The sequence below is a fragment of the Dendrobates tinctorius genome, unplaced genomic scaffold (genome assembly GCF_039654945.1).
Source record: "Dendrobates tinctorius isolate UK_male_01 unplaced genomic scaffold, ASM3965494v1 ptg000324l, whole genome shotgun sequence".
In the NCBI taxonomy this organism is placed as follows: domain Eukaryota; kingdom Metazoa; phylum Chordata; class Amphibia; order Anura; family Dendrobatidae; genus Dendrobates; species Dendrobates tinctorius.
In genome coordinates this window covers 1,008,378-1,030,033 of record NW_027361991.1, presented here as the reverse complement: position 1 = coordinate 1,030,033, position 21,656 = coordinate 1,008,378, and the positions used below count along the sequence as shown (strand labels likewise).

Below are 21,656 nucleotides of genomic sequence, written 5' to 3'. Positions count from 1 at the left end.
GCATCTCCTGTATATAATTATATATGTACAGTTGGTATAACCAGGGCATCTCCTGTATATAATTATATATGTACAGTTGGTATAACCTGGGCATCTCCTGTATATAATTTTATCTGTGCAGCTGGTATAAACTGGGCATCTCCTGTATATAATTATATGTGTACAGCTGGTATAACCTGAGCATCTCCTGTGTATAATTATATATGTACAGCTGTTATAACCTGGGCATCTCCTGTATATAATTATATGTGTACAGCTGGTATAACCTGAGCATTTCCTGTATATAATTATATGTGTACAGCTGGTATAACCTGAGCATCTCCTGTGTATAATTATATATGTACAGCTGTTATAAACTGGGCATCTCCTGTATATAATTATATGTGTACAGCTGGTATAACCTGGGCATCTCCTGTATATAATTATATCTGTACAGCTGGTGTATCCTGGGTATCACCTGTATATAATTATGTGTGTACAGCTGGTATAACCTGGGCATCTCCTGTATATAATTATATATGTACAGCTGACATAACCTGGGCATCTCCTGTATATAATTATATGTGTACAGCTGGTATAAAGTGGGCATCTCCTGTATATAATTATATATGTACAGCGGGTATAACCTGGGCATCTCCTGTATATAATTATATCTGTACAGCTGGTGAATCCTGGTTATCTCCTGTATATAATTGTGTGTACAGCTGGTATAACCTGGGTATCTCCTGTTTATAATTATATGTGTACAGCTGGTATAACCTGGGCATCTCCTGTATATAATTATATATGTAAAGCTGGTATAACCTAGGTTTCTCCTGTATATAATTATATATGTACAGCCGGTATAACCTGGACATCTCCTGTATATATAATTATATATGTACAGCTGGTACAATCTGGGTATCTCCTGTATATAATTATATATGTACAGCCGGTATAACCTGGGCATCTCCTGTATATAATTATATATGTACAGCTGATATAACCTGGGTATCTCCTGTATATAATTATATATGTACAGCTGGTATAACCTGGGCATCTCCGGTATGTAATTTTATCTGTACAGCTGGTATAACCTTGGCGTCTCCTGTATATAATTATATATGTACAGGTGGTATAACCTGGGCATCTCCTGTATATAATTATATATGTACAGCTGGTATAACCTGGGCATCTTCTGTATATAATTATATGTGTACAGCTGGTATAACCTGGGCATCTCCTGTATATAATTATATATGTACAGCTGGTATAACCTGGGCATCTTCTGTATATTATTATTTTTGTACAGCTGGTATAACCTGAGCATCTTCTGTATATAATTATATATGTACAGTTGGCATAATCTGGGCATCTCCTGTATATAATTATATATGTACAGCCGGTATAACCTGGGCATCTACTGTACATAATTATATATGTACAGCTGGTATAACCTGGGTATCTCCTGTACATAATTATATATGTACAGCTGGTATAACCTGGGTATCTCCAGTATATAATTATATATGTACAGCCGGTATAACCTGGGCATCTCTTGTATATAATTATTTATGTACAGCTGATATAACCTGGGCATCTCCTGTATATAAATATATATGTACAGCTGGTATAATCTGGGCATCTCCTGTCTATAATTATATATGTACAGCTGGTATAACCTGGGCATCTCCTGTATATAATTATATATGTACAGCTGGTATAACCTGGGTATCTCCAGTATATAATTATATATGTACAGCTGATATAACCTGGGTATCTCCTGTATATAATTATATATGTACAGCTGATATAACCTGGGTATCTCCTGTATATAATTATATATGTACAGCCGGTATAACCTGGGCATCTCCAGTATATAATTTTATCTGTACAGCTGGTATAACCTGGGCATCTCCTGTATATAATTATATATGTACAGTTGGTATAACCTGGGCATCTCCTGTATATAGTTATATACGTTCAGCTGGTATAACCTGGGCATCTTCTGTATATAATTATATGTGTACAGCTGGTATAACCTGGGCATCTTCTGTATATAATTATATATGTACAGCTGGTATAACCTGGGCATCTTCTGTATATAATTATATATGTACAGCTGGTATAACCTGAGCATCTTCTGTATATAATTATATATGTACAGTTGGCATAATCTGGGCATCTCCTGTATATAATTATATATGTACAGCTGGTATAACCTGGGTATCACCTGTAAATAATTATCATTTACAGCTGGTATATCCTGGGCATCTCCTGTATATAAGTATATATGTACAGTTGGTATAACCTGGGTATCACCTGTATATAATTATATATGTACAGCTGGTATAACCTGGGCATCTCCTGTATATAATTATATATGTACAGCTGATATATCCTGGGCATCTCCTGTATATAATTATATATGTACAGCTGGTATAACCTGGGTATCTCCTGTATATAATTATATGTGTACAGCTGGTATAACCTGGGTATCTCCTGTACATAAGTATATATGTACAGCTGGTATAACCTGGGTATCCCCTGTATATAATAATATATGTACAGCTGGTATAACCTGGGCATCTCCTGTATATAATTATATATGTACAGTTGGTATAACCTGGGCATCTCCTGTATATAATTATATATGTACAGCCGGTATAACCTGGGCATCTACTGTACATAATTATATATGTACAGCTGGTATAACCTGGGTATCTCCTGTAAATAATTAAATATGTACAGCTGGTATAACCTGGGCATTTCCTGTATATAATTATATATGTACAGCTGATATAACCTGGGTAACTCCTGCATATAATTATATATGTACAGCCGGTATAACATGGGCATCTCCTGTATATAATTTTATCTGTACAGCTGGTATAACCTGGGCATCTCCTGTATATAATTATATATGTACAGTTGGTATAACCTGGGCATCTCCTGTATATAATTATATATGTACAGCTGGTATAACCTGGGCATCTCCTGTATATAATTATATGTGTACAGCTGGTATAACCTGGGAATCTCCTGTATATAATTATATGTGTACAGCTGGTATAACCTGGGCATCTCATGTATACAATTATATATGTACAGCGGGTATAACCTGGGCATCTCCTGTATATAATTATATCTGTACTGCTGGTGTATCCTGGGTATCTCCTGTATATAATTATATGTGTACAGCTGGTATAACCTGGGCATCTCATGTATATAATTATATATGTACAGATGGCATAACCTGGGCATCTCCTGTATATAATTATATGTGTACAGGTGGAATAACCTGGGCATCTCCTGTATATAATTATATATGTACAGCTGGTATAACCTGGGTATCTCCTGTATATAATTATATATGTACAGCTGGTATAACCTGGGCATCTCCTGTATATAATTATATGTGTACAGCTGGTATAACCTGGGAATCTCCTGTATATAATTATATGTGTACAGCTGGTATAACCTGGGCATCTCATGTATACAATTATATATGTACAGCGGGTATAACCTGGGCATCTCCTGTATATAATTATATCTGTACTGCTGGTGTATCCTGGGTATCTCCTGTATATAATTATATGTGTACAGCTGGTATAACCTGGGCATCTCATGTATATAATTATATATGTACAGATGGCATAACCTGGGCATCTCCTGTATATAATTATATGTGTACAGGTGGAATAACCTGGGCATCTCCTGTATATAATTATATATGTACAGCTGGTATAACCTGGGTATCTCCTGTATATAATTATATATGTACAGCTGGTATAACATGGGCCTCTCCTGTATATAATTTTATCTGTACAGCTGGTATAACCTGGGCATCTCCTGTATATAATTATATATGTACAGTTGGTAAAACCTGGGCATCTCCTGTATATAATTATATATGTACAGCCGGTATAACCTGGGCATCTCCTGTATATAATTAAATATGTACAGCTGGTATAACCTGGGCATCTCCTGTATATAATTATATACGTACAGCTGGTATAACCTGGGTATCTCCTGTATATAATTATATATGTACAGTTGGTAAAACCTGGGCATCTCCTGTATATAATTATATATGTACAGCCGGTATAACCTGGGTATCTCCTGTATATAATTAAATATGTACAGCTGGTATAACCTGGACATCTCCTGTATATAATTATATATATACAGCAGATATAACCTGGGTATCTCCTGTATATAATTATATATGTACAGCTGGTATAATCTGGGCATCTCCTGTCTATAATTATATATGTACAGCTGGTATAACCTGGGCATCTCCTGTGTATAATTATATAGGTACAGCTGATATAACCTGGGTATCTCCTGTATATAATTATATATGTACAGCTGATATAACCTGGGCATCTCCTGTATATAATTATATCTGTACAGCTGGTGTATCCTGGGTATCTCCTGTATATAATTATATGTGTACAGCTGGTATAACCTGGGCATCTCCTGTATATAATTATATATGTACAGCTGGCATAACCTGGGCATCTCCTGTAAATAATTATATATGTACAGCTGGCATAACCTGGGCATCTCCTGTATATAATTGTATATGTACAGCTGGTATAACCTGGGCATCTCCTATATATAATTGTATATGTACAGCCGGTATAACCTGGGCATCTCCTGTATATAATTATATCTGTACAGCTGGTATAACCTGGGCATCTCCTGTATATAATTATATATGTAAAGTTGATATAACCTGGGCATCTCCTGTATATAATTATATATGTACAGCCGGTATTACCTGGGCATCTCCTATATAAAATTAAATATGTACAGCCGGTATAACCTGGGCATGTCCTGTATATAATTATATCTGTACAGCTGGTATAATCTGGGCATCTCCTGTATATAATTATATATGTAAAGCTGATATAACCGGGGTATCTCCTGCATATAATTATATATGTACAACCGGTATAACCTGGGCATCTCCTGTATATAATTTTATCTGTACAGCAGGTATAAGCTGGGCATCTCCTGTATATAATTATATATGTACAGTTGGTATAACCTGGGCATCTCCTGTATATAATTATATATGTACAGCTGGTAAAACCTGGGCATCTCCTGTATGTAATTATATGTGTACAGCTGGTATAACCTGGGCATCTCCTGTATATAATTATATGTGTTCAGCTGGTATAACCTGGGCATCTCCTGTATATAATTATATATGTACAGCGGGTATAACCTGGGCATCTCCTGTATATAATTATATCTGTACAGCTGGTGTATCCTGGGTATCTCCTGTACATAATTATGTGTGTACAGCTGGTATAACCTGGGCATCTCCTGTATATAATTATATATGTACAGCTGGCATAACTTGGGCATCTCCTGTATATAAATGTATGTGTACAGCTGGAATAACCTGGGCATCGCCTGTATATAATTATATATGTACAGCGGGTATAACCTGGGCATCTCCTGTATATAATTATATCTGTACAGCTGGTGTATCCTGGGTATCTCCTGTATATAATTATGTGTGTAAAGCTGGCATAACCTGGGCATCTCCTGTATATAATTATATATGAACAACTGGTATAACCTGGGCATCTCCTGTATATAATTATATATGTACAGCTGGTATAACCTGGGCATCTCCTGTATATAATTATATACGTTCAGCTGGTATAACCTGGGCATCTTCTGTATATAATTATATGTGTACAGCTGGTATAACCTGGGCATCTCCTGTATATAATTATATATGTACAACTGGCATAACCTGGGCATCTCCTGTATATAATTATATATGTACAGCTGGCATAACCTGGACATCTCCTGTATATAAATATATATGTACAGCTGGTATAACCTGGGCATCTCCTGTATATAATTGTATATGTACAGCCGGTATAACCTGGGCATCTCCTGTATATAATTATATATGTACAGCTGGTATAACCTGGGCATCTCCTGTATATAATTATATATGTACAGCTGGTATAACCTGGGTATCTCCTGTATATAATTATATATGTACAGCTGGTATGACATGGGCATCTCCTGTATATAATTTTATCTGTACAGCTGGTATAACCTGGGCATCTCCTGTATATAATTATATATGTACAGTTGGTAAAACCTGGGCATCTCCTGTAAATAATTATATATGTACAGCCGGTATAACCTGGGCATCTCCTGTATATAATTAAATATGTACAGCTGGTATAACCTGGGCATCTCCTGTATATAATTATATACGTACAGCTGGTATAACCTGGGTATCTCCTGTATATAATTAAATATGTACAGCTGGTATAACCTGGGCATCTCCTGTATATAATTATATATGTACAGCTGATATAACCTGGGTATCTCCTGCATATAATTATATATGTACAGCCGGTATAACCTGGGCATCTCCTGTATATAATTTTATCTGTACAGCTGGTATAACCTGGGCATCTCCTGTATATAATTATATATGTACAGTTGGTATAACCTGGGCATCTACTGTATATAATTATATATGTACAGCTGGTATAACCTGGGCATCTCCTGTATATAATTATATGTGTACAGCTGGTATATCCTGGGCATCTCCTGTATATAATTATATGTGTACAGCTGGTATAACCTAGGCATCTCCTGTATATAATTATATATGTACAGCGGGTATAACCTGGGCATCTCCTGTATATAATTATATCTGTACTGCTGGTGTATCCTGGGTATCTCCTGTATATAATTATGTGTGTACAGCTGGTATAACCTGGGAATCTCCTGTATATAATTATATATGTACAGCTGGTATAACCTGGGCATCTTCTGTATATAATTATATATGTACAGTTGGCATAATCTGGGCATCTCCTTTATATAATTATAAATGTACAGCTGGTATAACCTGGGTATCACCTGTAAATAATTATCTTTTACAGCTGGTATAGCCTGGGCATCTCCTGTATATAAGTATATATGTACAGTTGGTATAACTGGGTATCTCCTGTATATAATTATATTTGTACAGCCGGTATAACCTGGGCATCTCCTGTATATAATTATATATGTACAGCTGATATAACCTGGGTATCTCCTGTATATAATTATTGTATATATATACAGCCGGTATAACCTGGGCATCTCCTGTTTATAATTATATATGTACACCTGGTATAACCTGGGTATCTCCTGTATATAATTATATATGTACAGCCGGTATAACCTGGGCATCTCCGGTATATAATTTTTTCTGTACAGCTGGTATAACCTGGGTATCTCCTGTATATAATTATATGTGTACAGCTGGTATAACCTGGTCATCTCCTGTATATAATTATATATGTACAGCTGGTATAACCTGGGTATCTCCTGTATATAATTATATGTGTACAGCTGGTATAACCTGGGCATTTCCCGTATATAATTATATATGTACAGCTGGTATAACCTGGGCATCTCCTGTATATAATTATATATGTAAAGCTGGTATAACCTGGGTATCTCCTGTATATAATTATATAGGTACCGCTGGTATAACCTGGGTATCTCCTGTATATAATTATATGTGTACAGCTGGTATAACCTGGGCATCTCCTGTATATAGTTATATATGTACAGCTGGTATAACCTGGGCATCTCCTGTATATAATTATATATGTAAAGCTGGTATAACCTGGGTATCTCCTGTATATAATTATATATGTACAGCCGGTATAACCTGGGCATCTCCTGTATATAATTATATATGTACAGCTGGTATAACCTGGGTATCTCCAGTATATAATTATATATGTACAGCCGGTATAACCTGGGCATCTCTTGTATATAATTATTTATGTACAGCTGATATAACCTGGGCATCTCCTGTATATAAATATATATGTACAGCTGGTATAATCTGGGCATCTCCTGTCTATAATTATATATGTACAGCTGGTATAACCTGGGCATCTCCTGTATATAGTTATATACGTTCAGCTGGTATAACCTGGGCATCTTCTGTATATAATTATATGTGTACAGCTGGTATAACCTGGGCATCTTCTGTATATAATTATATATGTACAGCTGGTATAACCTGGGCATCTTCTGTATATAATTATATATGTACAGCTGGTATAACCTGAGCATCTTCTGTATATAATTATATATGTACAGTTGGCATAATCTGGGCATCTCCTGTATATAATTATATATGTACAGCTGGTATAACCTGGGTATCACCTGTAAATAATTATCATTTACAGCTGGTATATCCTGGGCATCTCCTGTATATAAGTATATATGTACAGTTGGTATAACCTGGGTATCACCTGTATATAATTATATATGTACAGCTGGTATAACCTGGGCATCTCCTGTATATAATTATATATGTACAGCTGATATATCCTGGGCATCTCCTGTATATAATTATATATGTACAGCTGGTATAACCTGGGTATCTCCTGTATATAATTATATGTGTACAGCTGGTATAACCTGGGTATCTCCTGTACATAAGTATATATGTACAGCTGGTATAACCTGGGTATCCCCTGTATATAATATTATATGTACAGCTGGTATAACCTGGGCATCTCCTGTATATAATTATATATGTACAGTTGGTATAACCTGGGCATCTCCTGTATATAATTATATATGTACAGCCGGTATAACCTGGGCATCTACTGTACATAATTATATATGTACAGCTGGTATAACCTGGGTATCTCCTGTAAATAATTAAATATGTACAGCTGGTATAACCTGGGCATTTCCTGTATATAATTATATATGTACAGCTGATATAACCTGGGTAACTCCTGCATATAATTATATATGTACAGCCGGTATAACATGGGCATCTCCTGTATATAATTTTATCTGTACAGCTGGTATAACCTGGGCATCTCCTGTATATAATTATATATGTACAGTTGGTATAACCTGGGCATCTCCTGTATATAATTATATATGTACAGCTGGTATAACCTGGGCATCTCCTGTATATAATTATATGTGTACAGCTGGTATAACCTGGGAATCTCCTGTATATAATTATATGTGTACAGCTGGTATAACCTGGGCATCTCATGTATACAATTATATATGTACAGCGGGTATAACCTGGGCATCTCCTGTATATAATTATATCTGTACTGCTGGTGTATCCTGGGTATCTCCTGTATATAATTATATGTGTACAGCTGGTATAACCTGGGCATCTCATGTATATAATTATATATGTACAGATGGCATAACCTGGGCATCTCCTGTATATAATTATATGTGTACAGGTGGAATAACCTGGGCATCTCCTGTATATAATTATATATGTACAGCTGGTATAACCTGGTTATCTCCTGTATATAATTATATATGTACAGCTGGTATAACATGGGCCTCTCCTGTATATAATTTTATCTGTACAGCTGGTATAACCTGGGCATCTCCTGTATATAATTATATATGTACAGTTGGTAAAACCTGGGCATCTCCTGTATATAATTATATATGTACAGCCGGTATAACCTGGGCATCTCCTGTATATAATTAAATATGTACAGCTGGTATAACCTGGGCATCTCCTGTATATAATTATATACGTACAGCTGGTATAACCTGGGTATCTCCTGTATATAATTAAATATGTACAGCTGGTATAACCTGGGCATCTCCTGTATATAATTATATATATACAGCAGATATAACCTGGGTATCTCCTGTATATAATTATATATGTACAGCTGGTATAATCTGGGCATCTCCTGTCTATAATTATATATGTACAGCTGGTATAACCTGGGCATCTCCTGTGTATAATTATATATGTACAGCTGATATAACCTGGGTATCTCCTGTATATAATTATATATGTACAGCTGATATAACCTGGGCATCTCCTGTATATAATTATATCTGTACAGCTGGTGTATCCTGGGTATCTCCTGTATATAATTATATGTGTACAGCTGGTATAACCTGGGCATCTCCTGTATATAATTATATATGTACAGCTGGCATAACCTGGGCATCTCCTGTAAATAATTATATATGTACAGCTGGCATAACCTGGGCATCTCCTGTATATAATTGTATATGTACAGCTGGTATAACCTGGGCATCTCCTATATATAATTGTATATGTACAGCCGGTATAACCTGGGCATCTCCTGTATATAATTATATCTGTACAGCTGGTATAACCTGGGCATCTCCTGTATATAATTATATATGTACAGTTGATATAACCTGGGCATCTCCTGTATATAATTATATATGTACAGCCGGTATTACCTGGGCATCTCCCATATAAAATTAAATATGTACAGCCGGTATAACCTGGGCATGTCCTGTATATAATTATATCTGTACAGCTGGTATAATCTGGGCATCTCCTGTATATAATTATATATGTAAAGCTGATATAACCGGGGTATCTCCTGCATATAATTATATATGTACAACCGGTATAACCTGGGCATCTCCTGTATATAATTTTATCTGTACAGCAGGTATAACCTGGGCATCTCCTGTATATAATTATATATGTACAGTTGGTATAACCTGGGCATCTCCTGTATATAATTATATATGTACAGCTGGTAAAACCTGGGCATCTCCTGTATGTAATTATATGTGTACAGCTGGTATAACCTGGGCATCTCCTGTATATAATTATATGTGTTCAGCTGGTATAACCTGGGCATCTCCTGTATATAATTATATATGTACAGCGGGTATAACCTGGGCATCTCCTGTATATAATTATATCTGTACAGCTGGTGTATCCTGGGTATCTCCTGTACATAATTATGTGTGTACAGCTGGTATAACCTGGGCATCTCCTGTATATAATTATATATGTACAGCTGGCATAACTTGGGCATCTCCTGTATATAAATGTATGTGTACAGCTGGAATAACCTGGGCATCGCCTGTATATAATTATATATGTACAGCGGGTATAACCTGGGCATCTCCTGTATATAATTATATCTGTACAGCTGGTGTATCCTGGGTATCTCCTGTATATAATTATGTGTGTAAAGCTGGCATAACCTGGGCATCTCCTGTATATAATTATATATGGACAACTGGTATAACCTGGGCATCTCCTGTATATAATTATATATGTACAGCTGGTATAACCTGGGCATCTCCTGTATACAATTATATATGTACAGCTGGTATAACCTGGGCATCTCCTGTATATAATTGTATATGTACAGTGGGTATAACCTGGCCATCTCCTGTACATAATTATATATGTACAGCTGGTATAGCCTGGGCATCTCCTGTATATAATTATATATGTACAGCGGGTATAACCTGGGCATCTCCTGTATATATTTATATATGTACAGCGGGTATAACCTGTGCATCTTCTGTTTATAATTATATATGTACAGCGGGTATAACCTGGGCATCTCCTGTATATAATTATATATGTACAGCCGGTATAACCTGGGCATCTTCTGTTTATAATTATAATTGTACAGCCGATATAACCTTGTCATCTTCTGTGTATAATTATATATGTACAGCTGATATAACCTGGATATCTCCTGTATATAATTATATATGTACAGCCGGTATAACCTGGGCATCTACTGTATATAATTATATATGTACAGCTGGTATAACCTGGGCATCTTCTGTGTATAATTGTATATGTACAGCTGGTATAACCTGGGCATCTCCTGTATATAATTATATATGTACAGCTGGTATAACCTGGGCATCTCCTGCATATAATTATATATGTACAGCTGGTATAACCTGGGTCTCTCCTGTATATAATTATATATGTACAGCTGGTATAACATGGGCATCTCCTGTATATAATTTTATCTGTACAGCTGGTATAACCTGGGCATCTCCTGTATATAATTATATATGTACAGTTGGTAAAACCTGGGCATCTTCTGTATATAATTATATATGTACAGCCGGTATAACCTGGGCATCTCCTGTATATAATTATATACGTACAGATGGTATAACCTTGGTATCTCCTGTATATAATTAAATATGTACAGCTGGTATAACCTGGGCATCTCCTGTATATAATTATATGTATACAGCTGATATAACCTGGGTATCTCCTGTATATAATTATATATGTACAGCTGGTATAATCTGGGCATCTCCTGTCTATAATTATATATGTACAGCTGGTATAACCTGGGCATCTCCTGTGTATAATTATATATGTACAGCTGATATAACCTGGGTATCTCCTGTATATAATTATATATGTACAGCTGATATAACCTGGGCATCTCCTGTATATAATTATATCTGTACAGCTGGTGTATCCTGGGTATCTCCTGTATATAATTATATGTGTACAGCTGGTATAACCTGGGCATCTCCTGTATATAATTATATATGTACAGCTGGCATAACCTGGGCATCTCCTGTAAATAATTATATATGTACAGCTGGCATAACTTGGGCATCTCCTGTATATAATTATATATGTACAGCTGGTATAACCTGGGCATCTCCTATATATAATTGTATATGTACAGCCGATATAACCTGGGCATCTCCTGTATATAATTATATCTGTACAGCTGGTATAACCTGGGCATCTCCTGTATATAATTATATATGTACAGTTGATATAACCTGGGCATCTCCTGTATATAATTATATATGTACAGCCGGTATTACCTGGGCATCTCCTATATAAAATTAAATATGTACAGCCGGTATAACCTGGGCATGTCCTGTATATAATTATATCTGTACAGCTGGTATAATCTGGGCATCTCCTGTATATAATTATATATGTAAAGCTGATATAACCGGGGTATCTCCTGCATATAATTATATATGTACAACCGGTATAACCTGGGCATCTCCTGTATATAATTTTATCTGTACAGCAGGTATAACCTGGGCATCTCCTGTATATAATTATATATGTACAGTTGGTATAACCTGGGCATCTCCTGTATATAATTATATATGTACAGCTGGTAAAACCTGGGCATCTCCTGTATGTAATTATATGTGTACAGCTGGTATAACCTGGGCATCTCCTGTATATAATTATATGTGTTCAGCTGGTATAACCTGGGCATCTCCTGTATATAATTATATATGTACAGCGGGTATAACCTGGGCATCTCCTGTATATAATTATATCTGTACAGCTGGTGTATCCTGGGTATCTCCTGTACATAATTATGTGTGTACAGCTGGTATAACCTGGGCATCTCCTGTATATAATTATATATGTACAGCTGGTATAACTTGGGCATCTCCTGTATATAAATGTATGTGTACAGCTGGAATAACCTGGGCATCGCCTGTATATAATTATATATGTACAGCGGGTATAACCTGGGCATCTCCTGTATATAATTATATCTGTACAGCTGGTGTATCCTGGGTATCTCCTGTATATAATTATGTGTGTAAAGCTGGCATAACCTGGGCATCTCCTGTATATAATTATATATGGACAACTGGTATAACCTGGGCATCTCCTGTATATAATTATATATGTACAGCTGGTATAACCTGGGCATCTCCTGTATATAATTATATATGTACAGCTGGTATAACCTGGGCATCTCCTGTATATAATTGTATATGTACAGTGGGTATAACCTGGCCATCTCCTGTACATAATTATATATGTACAGCTGGTATAGCCTGGGCATCTCCTGTATATAATTATATATGTACAGCGGGTATAACCTGGGCATCTCCTGTATATATTTATATATGTACAGCGGGTATAACCTGTGCATCTTCTGTTTATAATTATATATGTACAGCGGGTATAACCTGGGCATCTCCTGTATATAATTATATATGTACAGCCGGTATAACCTGGGCATCTTCTGTTTATAATTATATTTGTACAGCCGATATAACCTTGACATCTTCTGTGTATAATTATATATGTACAGCTGATATAACCTGGATATCTCCTGTATATAATTATATATGTACAGCCGGTATAACCTGGGCATCTACTGTATATAATTATATATGTACAGCTGGTATAACCTGGGCATCTTCTGTGTATAATTATATATGTACAGCTGGTATAACCTGGGCATCTCCTGTATATAATTATATATGTACAGCTGGTATAACCTGGGCTTCTCCTGCATATAATTATATATGTACAGCTGGTATAACCTGGGTATCTCCTGTATATAATTAAATGTGTACAGCTGGTATAACCTGGGCATCTCCTGTATATAATTATATATGTACAGCGGGTATAACCTGGGTATCTCCTGTATAAAATTATATATGTACAGCTGGCATAACCTGGGCATCTCCTGTATATAATTATATATGTACAGTTGGTATAACCTGGGCATCTCCTGTATATAATTGTATATGTACAGCCGGTATAACCTGGGCAACTCCTGTATATAATTATATACGTACAGCTGGTATAACCTGGGCATCTCCTGTATATAATTATATATGTACAGCTGGTATAACCTGGGTATCTCCTGTATATAATTATATATTTACAGCTGGTATAACCTGGGCATCTCCTGTATATAATTTTATCTGTACAGCTGGTATAACCTGGGCATCACCTATATATAATTATATATGTACATTTGTTATAACCTGGGCATCTCCTGTATATAATTATATATGTACAGACGGTATAACCTTGGCATCTCCTGTATATAATTATATATGTACAGCTGATGTAACCTGGGTATCTCCTGCATATAATTATATATGTACAGCCGGTATAACCTGGGCATCTCCTGTATATAATTTTATCTGTACAGCTGGTATAACCTGGGCATCTCCTGTATATAATTATATATGTACAGTTGGTATAACCTTGGCATCTCCTGTATATAATTATATATGTACAGCTGGTATAACCTGTGCATCTCCTGTATATAATTATATGTGTACAGCTGGTATAACCTGGGCATCTCCTGTATATAATTATATGTGTACAGCTGGTATAACCTGGGCATCTCCTGTATATAATTATATATGTACAGCGGGTATAACCTGGGCATCTCCTGTATATAATTTTATCTGTACAGCTGGTGTATCCTGGGTATCTCCTGTATATAATTATGTGTGTACAGCTGGTATAACCTGGGCATCTCATGTATATAATTATATATGTACAGCTGGCATAACCTGGGCATCTCCTGTATATAATTATATGTGTACAGCTGGATTAACCTGGGCATCTCCTGTATATAATTATATATGTACAGCGGGTATAACCTGGGCATCTCCTGTATATAATTATATCTGTACAGCTGGTGTATCCTGGGTATCTCCTGTATATAATTATGTGTGTACAACTGGTATAACCTGGGCATCTCATGTATATAATTATATATGTACAGCTGGCATAACCTGGGCATCTCCTGTATATAATTATATATGGACAACTGGTATAACCTGGGCATTTCCTGTATATAATTATATATGTACAGCTGTTATAACCTGGGCATCTCCTGTGTATAATTATATATGTACAGCTGGTATAACCTGGGCATCTCCTGTATATAATTATATATGTACAGCGGGTATAACCTGGCCATCTTCTGTATATAATTATATATGTACAGCTGGTATAGCCTGGACATCTCCTGTATATAATTATATATGTACAGCGTGTATAACCTGGGCATCTCCTGTATATAATTATATTTGTACAGCTGGTGTATCCTGGGTATCTCCTGTATATAATTAGGTGTGTACAGCTGGTATAACCTGGGAATCTCATGTATTTAATTATATATGTACAGCTGGCATAACCTGGGCATCTCCAGTATATAATTATATGTGTACAGCTGGAATAACCTGGGCATCTCCTCTATATAATTATATATGTACAGCGGGTATAACATGGGCATCTCCTGTATATAATTATATCTGTACAGCTGGTGTATCCTGGGTATCTCCTGTATATAATTATGTGTGTACAGCTGGTATAACCTGGGCATCTCATGTATATAATTATATATGTACAGCTGGCATAACCTGGGCATCTCCTGTATATAATTATATATGGACAACTGGTATAACCTGGGCATCTCCTGTATATAATTATATATGTACAGCTGGTATAACCTGGGCATCTCCTGTGTATAATTATATATGTACAGCTGGTATAACCTGGGCATCTCCTGTATATAATTATATCTGTACTGCTGGTGTATCCTGGGCATCTCCTGTATATAATTATATATGTACAGAGGGTATAACCTGGCCATCTTCTGTATATAATTATATATGTACAGCTGGTATAGCCTGGACATCTCCTGTATATAATTATATATGTACAGCGTGTATAACCTGGGCATCTCCTGTATATAATTATATATGTACAGCCGGTATAACCTGGGCATCTTCTGTGTATAATTATATATGTACAGCTGGTATAACCTGGGCATCTCCTGTATATAATTATATATGTACAGTTGTTATAACCTGGGCATCTCCTGTATATAATTATATATGTACAGCTGGTATAACCTGGGCATCTTCTGTATATAATTATATATGTACAGTTGGCATAATCTGGTCATCTCCTGTATATAATTATATATGTACAGCTGGTATAACCTGGGCATCTCCTGTATATAAATGTATGTGTACAGCTGGAATAACCTGGGCATCGCCTGTATATAATTATATATGTACAGCGGGTATAACCTGGGCATCTCTTGTATATAATTATATCTGTACAGCTGGTGTATCCTGGGTATCTCCTGTATATAATTATGTGTGTAAAGCTGGCATAACCTGGGCATCTCCTGTATATAATTATATATGGACAACTGGTATAACCTGGGCATCTCCTGTATATAATTATATATGTACAGCTGGTATAACCTGGGCATCTCCTGTATATAATTATATATGTACAGCTGGTATAACCTGGGCATCTCCTGTATATAATTGTATATGTACAGTGCGTATAACCTGGCCATCTCCTGTACATAATTATATATGTACAGCTGGTATAGCCTGGGCATCTCCTGTATATATTTATATATGTACAGCGGGTATAACCTGTGCATCTTCTGTTTATAATTATATATGTACAGCGGGTATAACCTGGGCATCTCCTGTATATAATTATATATGTACAGCCGGTATAACCTGGGCATCTTCTGTTTATAATTATATTTGTACAGCTGATATAACCTTGACATCTTCTGTGTATAATTATATATGTACAGCTGATATAACCTGGATATCTCCTGTATATAATTATATATGTACAGCTGGTATAACCTGGGCATCTTCTGTGTATAATTATATATGTACAGCTGGTATAACCTGGGCATCTCCTGTATATAATTATATATGTACAGCTGGTATAACCTGGGCATCTCCTGCATATAATTAAATGTGTACAGCTGGTATAACCTGGGCATCTCCTGTATATAATTATATATGTACAGCGGGTATAACCTGGGTATCTCCTGTATATAATTATATATGTACAGCTGGTATAACCTAGGCATCTCCTGTATATAATTATCTATGTACAGCTGATATAACCTGGGTATCTCCTGTATATAATTATATATGTACAGCAGGTATAACCTGGGCATCTCCTGTATATAATTATATATGTAAAGCTGATATAACCTTGGTATCTCCTGTATATAATTATATATGTACAGCCGGTATAACCTGGGCATCTCCTGTATATAATTATATATGTACAGCTGGTTTAACCTGGGTATCTCCTGTATATAATTATATATGTACAGCCGGTATAACCTGGGCATCTCCTGTATATAATTATATATGTACAGCTGATATAACCTGGGTATCTCCTGTATATAATTATATATGTACAGCCGGTATAACCTGGGCATCTCCTGTATATAATTATATATGTACAGCTGGTATAACCTGGGTATCTCCTGTATATAATTATATATGTACAGCCGGTATAACCTGGGCATCTCTGGTATATAATTTTATCTGTACAGCTGGTATAACCTGGGCATCTCCTGTATATAATTATATATGTACAGTTGGTATAACCTGAGCATCTCCTGTATATAATTATATATGTACAGCTGGTATAACCTGGGCATCTTCTGTATATAATTATATGTGTACAGCTGGTATAACCTGGGCATCTCCTGTTTATAATTATATATGTACAGCCGGTATAACCTGGGCATCTCCTGTATATAATTATATATGTACAGCTGATGTAACCTGGGTATCTCCTGCATATAATTATATATGTACAGCCGGTATAACCTGGGCATCTCCTGTATATAATTTTATCTGTACAGCTGGTATAACCTGGGCATCTCCTGTATATAATTATATATGTACAGTTGGTATAACCTTGGCATCTCCTGTATATAATTATATATGTACAGCTGGTATAACCTGGTCATCTCCTGTATATAATTATATGTGTACAGCTGGTATAACCTGGGCATCTCCTGTATATAATTATATGTGTACAGCTGGTATAACCTGGGCATCTCCTGTATATAATTATATCTGTACAGCTGGTGTATCCTGGGTATCTCCTGTATATAATTATGTGTGTACAACTGGTATAACCTGGGCATCTCATGTATATAATTATATATGTACAGCTGGCATAACCTGGGCATCTCCTGTATATAATTATATATGGACAACTGGTATAACCTGGGCATCTCCTGTATATAATTATATATGTACAGCTGGTATAACCTGGGCATCTCCTGTATATAATTATGTGTGTACAGCTGGTATAACCTGGGCATCTCATGTATATAATTATATATGTACAGCTGGCATAACCTGGGCATCTCCTGTATATAATTATATGTGTACAGCTGGATTAACCTGGGCATCTCCTGTATATAATTATATATGTACAGCGGGTATAACCTGGGCATCTCCTGTATATAATTATATCTGTACAGCTGGTGTATCCTGGGTATCTCCTGTATATAATTATGTGTGTACAACTGGTATAACCTGGGCATCTCATGTATATAATTATATATGTACAGCTGGCATAACCTGGGCATCTCCTGTATATAATTATATATGGACAACTGGTATAACCTGGGCATCTACTGTATATAATTATATATGTACAGCTGTTATAACCTGGGCATCTCCTGTGTATAATTATATATGTACAGCTGGTATAACCTGGGCATCTCCTGTAAATAATTATATATGTACAGTGGGTATAACCTGGCCATCGTCTGTATATAATTATATATGTACAGCTGGTATAGCCTGGACATCTCCTGTATATAATTATATATGTACAGCGTGTATAACCTGGGCATCTCCTGTATATAATTATATTTGTACAGCTGGTGTATCCTGGGTATTTCCTGTATATAATTAGGTGTGTACAGCTGGTATAACCTGGGAATCTCATGTATTTAATTATATATGTACAGCTGGCATAACCTGGGCATCTCCAGTATATAATTATATGTGTACAGCTGGAATAACCTGGTCATCTCCTCTATATAATTATATATGTACAGCGGGTATAACTTGGGCATCTCCTGTATATAATTATATCTGTACAGCTGGTGTATCCTGGGTATCTCCTGTATATAATTATGTGTGTACAGCTGGTATAACCTGGGCATCTCATGTATATAATTATATATGTACAGCTGGCATAACCTGGGCATCTCCTGTATATAATTATATATGGACAACTGGTATAACCTGGGCATCTCCTGTATATAATTATATATGTACAGCTGGTATAACCTGGGCATCTCCTGTGTATAATTATATATGTACAGCTGGTATAACCTGGGAATCTCCTGTATATAATTATATCTGTACTGCTGGTGTATCCTGGGCATCTCCTGTATATAATTATATATGTACAGAGGGTATAACCTGGGCATCTCCTGTATATAATTATATATGTACAGCTGGTATAGCCTGGACATCTCCTGTGTATAATTATATATGTACAGCGTGTATAACCTGGGCATCTCCTGTATATAATTATATATGTATAGCGTGTATAACCTGGGCATCTCCTGTATATAATTATATATGTACAGAGGGTATAACCTGGGCATCTCCTGTATATAATTATATATGTACAGCTGGTATAGCCTGGACATCTCCTGTATATAATTATATATGTACAGCGTGTATAACCTGGGCATCTTCTGTATATAATTATATATGTACAGCTGGTATAGCCTGGACATCTCCTGTATATAATTATATATGTACAGCGTGTATAACCTGGGCATCTCCTGTATATAATTATATATGTACAGCCGGTATAACCTGGGCATCTTCTGTGTATAAATATATATGTACAGCCGATATAACCTTGGCATCTTCTGTGTATAATTATATATGTACAGCTGGTATAACCTGGGCATCTCCTGTATATAATTATATATGTACAGTTGTTATAACCTGGGCATCTCCTGTATATAATTATATATGTACAGCTGGTATAACCTGGGCATCTTCTGTATATAATTATATATGTACAGTTGGCATAATCTGGTCATCTCCTGTATATAATTATATATGTACAGCTGGTATAACCTGGGCATCTCCTGTATATAATTATATAAGTACAGTTGGTATAATCTGGGCATCTCCCATATATAATTATATATGTACAGCTGGTATAACCTGGGCATCTCCTGTATATAAGTATATATATACAGTTGGTATAACCTGGGTATCACCTGTATATAATTATATATGTACAGCTGGTATAACCTGGGAATCTCCTGTATATAATTATATATGTACAGCTGGTATAACCTGGGCATCTTCTGTATATAATTATATATGTACAGTTGGTATAACCTGGGCATCTCCTGTATATAATTAGATATGTACAGCTGGTATGACCTGGGAATCTCCTGTATATAATTATATATTTACAGCTGGTATAACCTGGGTATCTCCTGTATATAATTATTTATGTACAGCTGATATAACCTGGGTATCTCCTGTATATAATTATATATGTACAGCCGGTATAACCTGGGCATCTCCTGTATATAATTTTATCTGTACAGCTGGTATAACCTGGGCATCTCCTGTATATAATTATATATGTACAGTTGGTATAACCTGGGCATCTCCTGTATATAATTATATATGTACAGCTGGTATAACCTGGGCATCTCCTGTATATAATTATATGTGTACAGCTGGTATAACCTGAGCATCTCCTGTATATAATTATATATGTACAGCTGGTATAACCTGGGCATCTCCTGTATATAATTATATGTGTACAGCTGGTATAACCTGGGCATCTCCTGTATATAATTATATCTGTACAGCTGGTGTATCCTGGGTATCTCCTGTATATAATTATGTGTGTACAGCTGGTATAACCTGGTCATCTCATGTATATAATTATATATGTACAGCTGGCATAACCTGGGCATCTCCTGTATATAATTATATGTGTACAGCTGGTATAACCTGGGCATCTCCTGTGTATAATTATATATGTACAGCGGGTATAACCTGGGCATCTCCTGTATATAATTATATCTGTACAGCTGGTGTATCCTGGGTATCTGCTGAATATAATTATGTTTGTACAGCTGGTATAACCTGGGCATCTCATGTATATAATTATATATGTACAGCTGGCATAACCTGGGCATCTCCTGTATACAATTATATATGTACAACTGGTATAACCTGGGCATCTCCTG

General features: G+C 35.8%; 1 protein-coding gene across 1 annotated transcript in view; it reads right to left on the bottom strand.

Annotated features, from left to right (window-relative positions):
* LOC141074123 (uncharacterized) overlaps positions 1-21,656 on the bottom strand; it is a 236,798-nt gene that overhangs the window by 126,148 nt on the left and 88,994 nt on the right. The gene's annotated exons all lie outside the window — the stretch shown is intronic.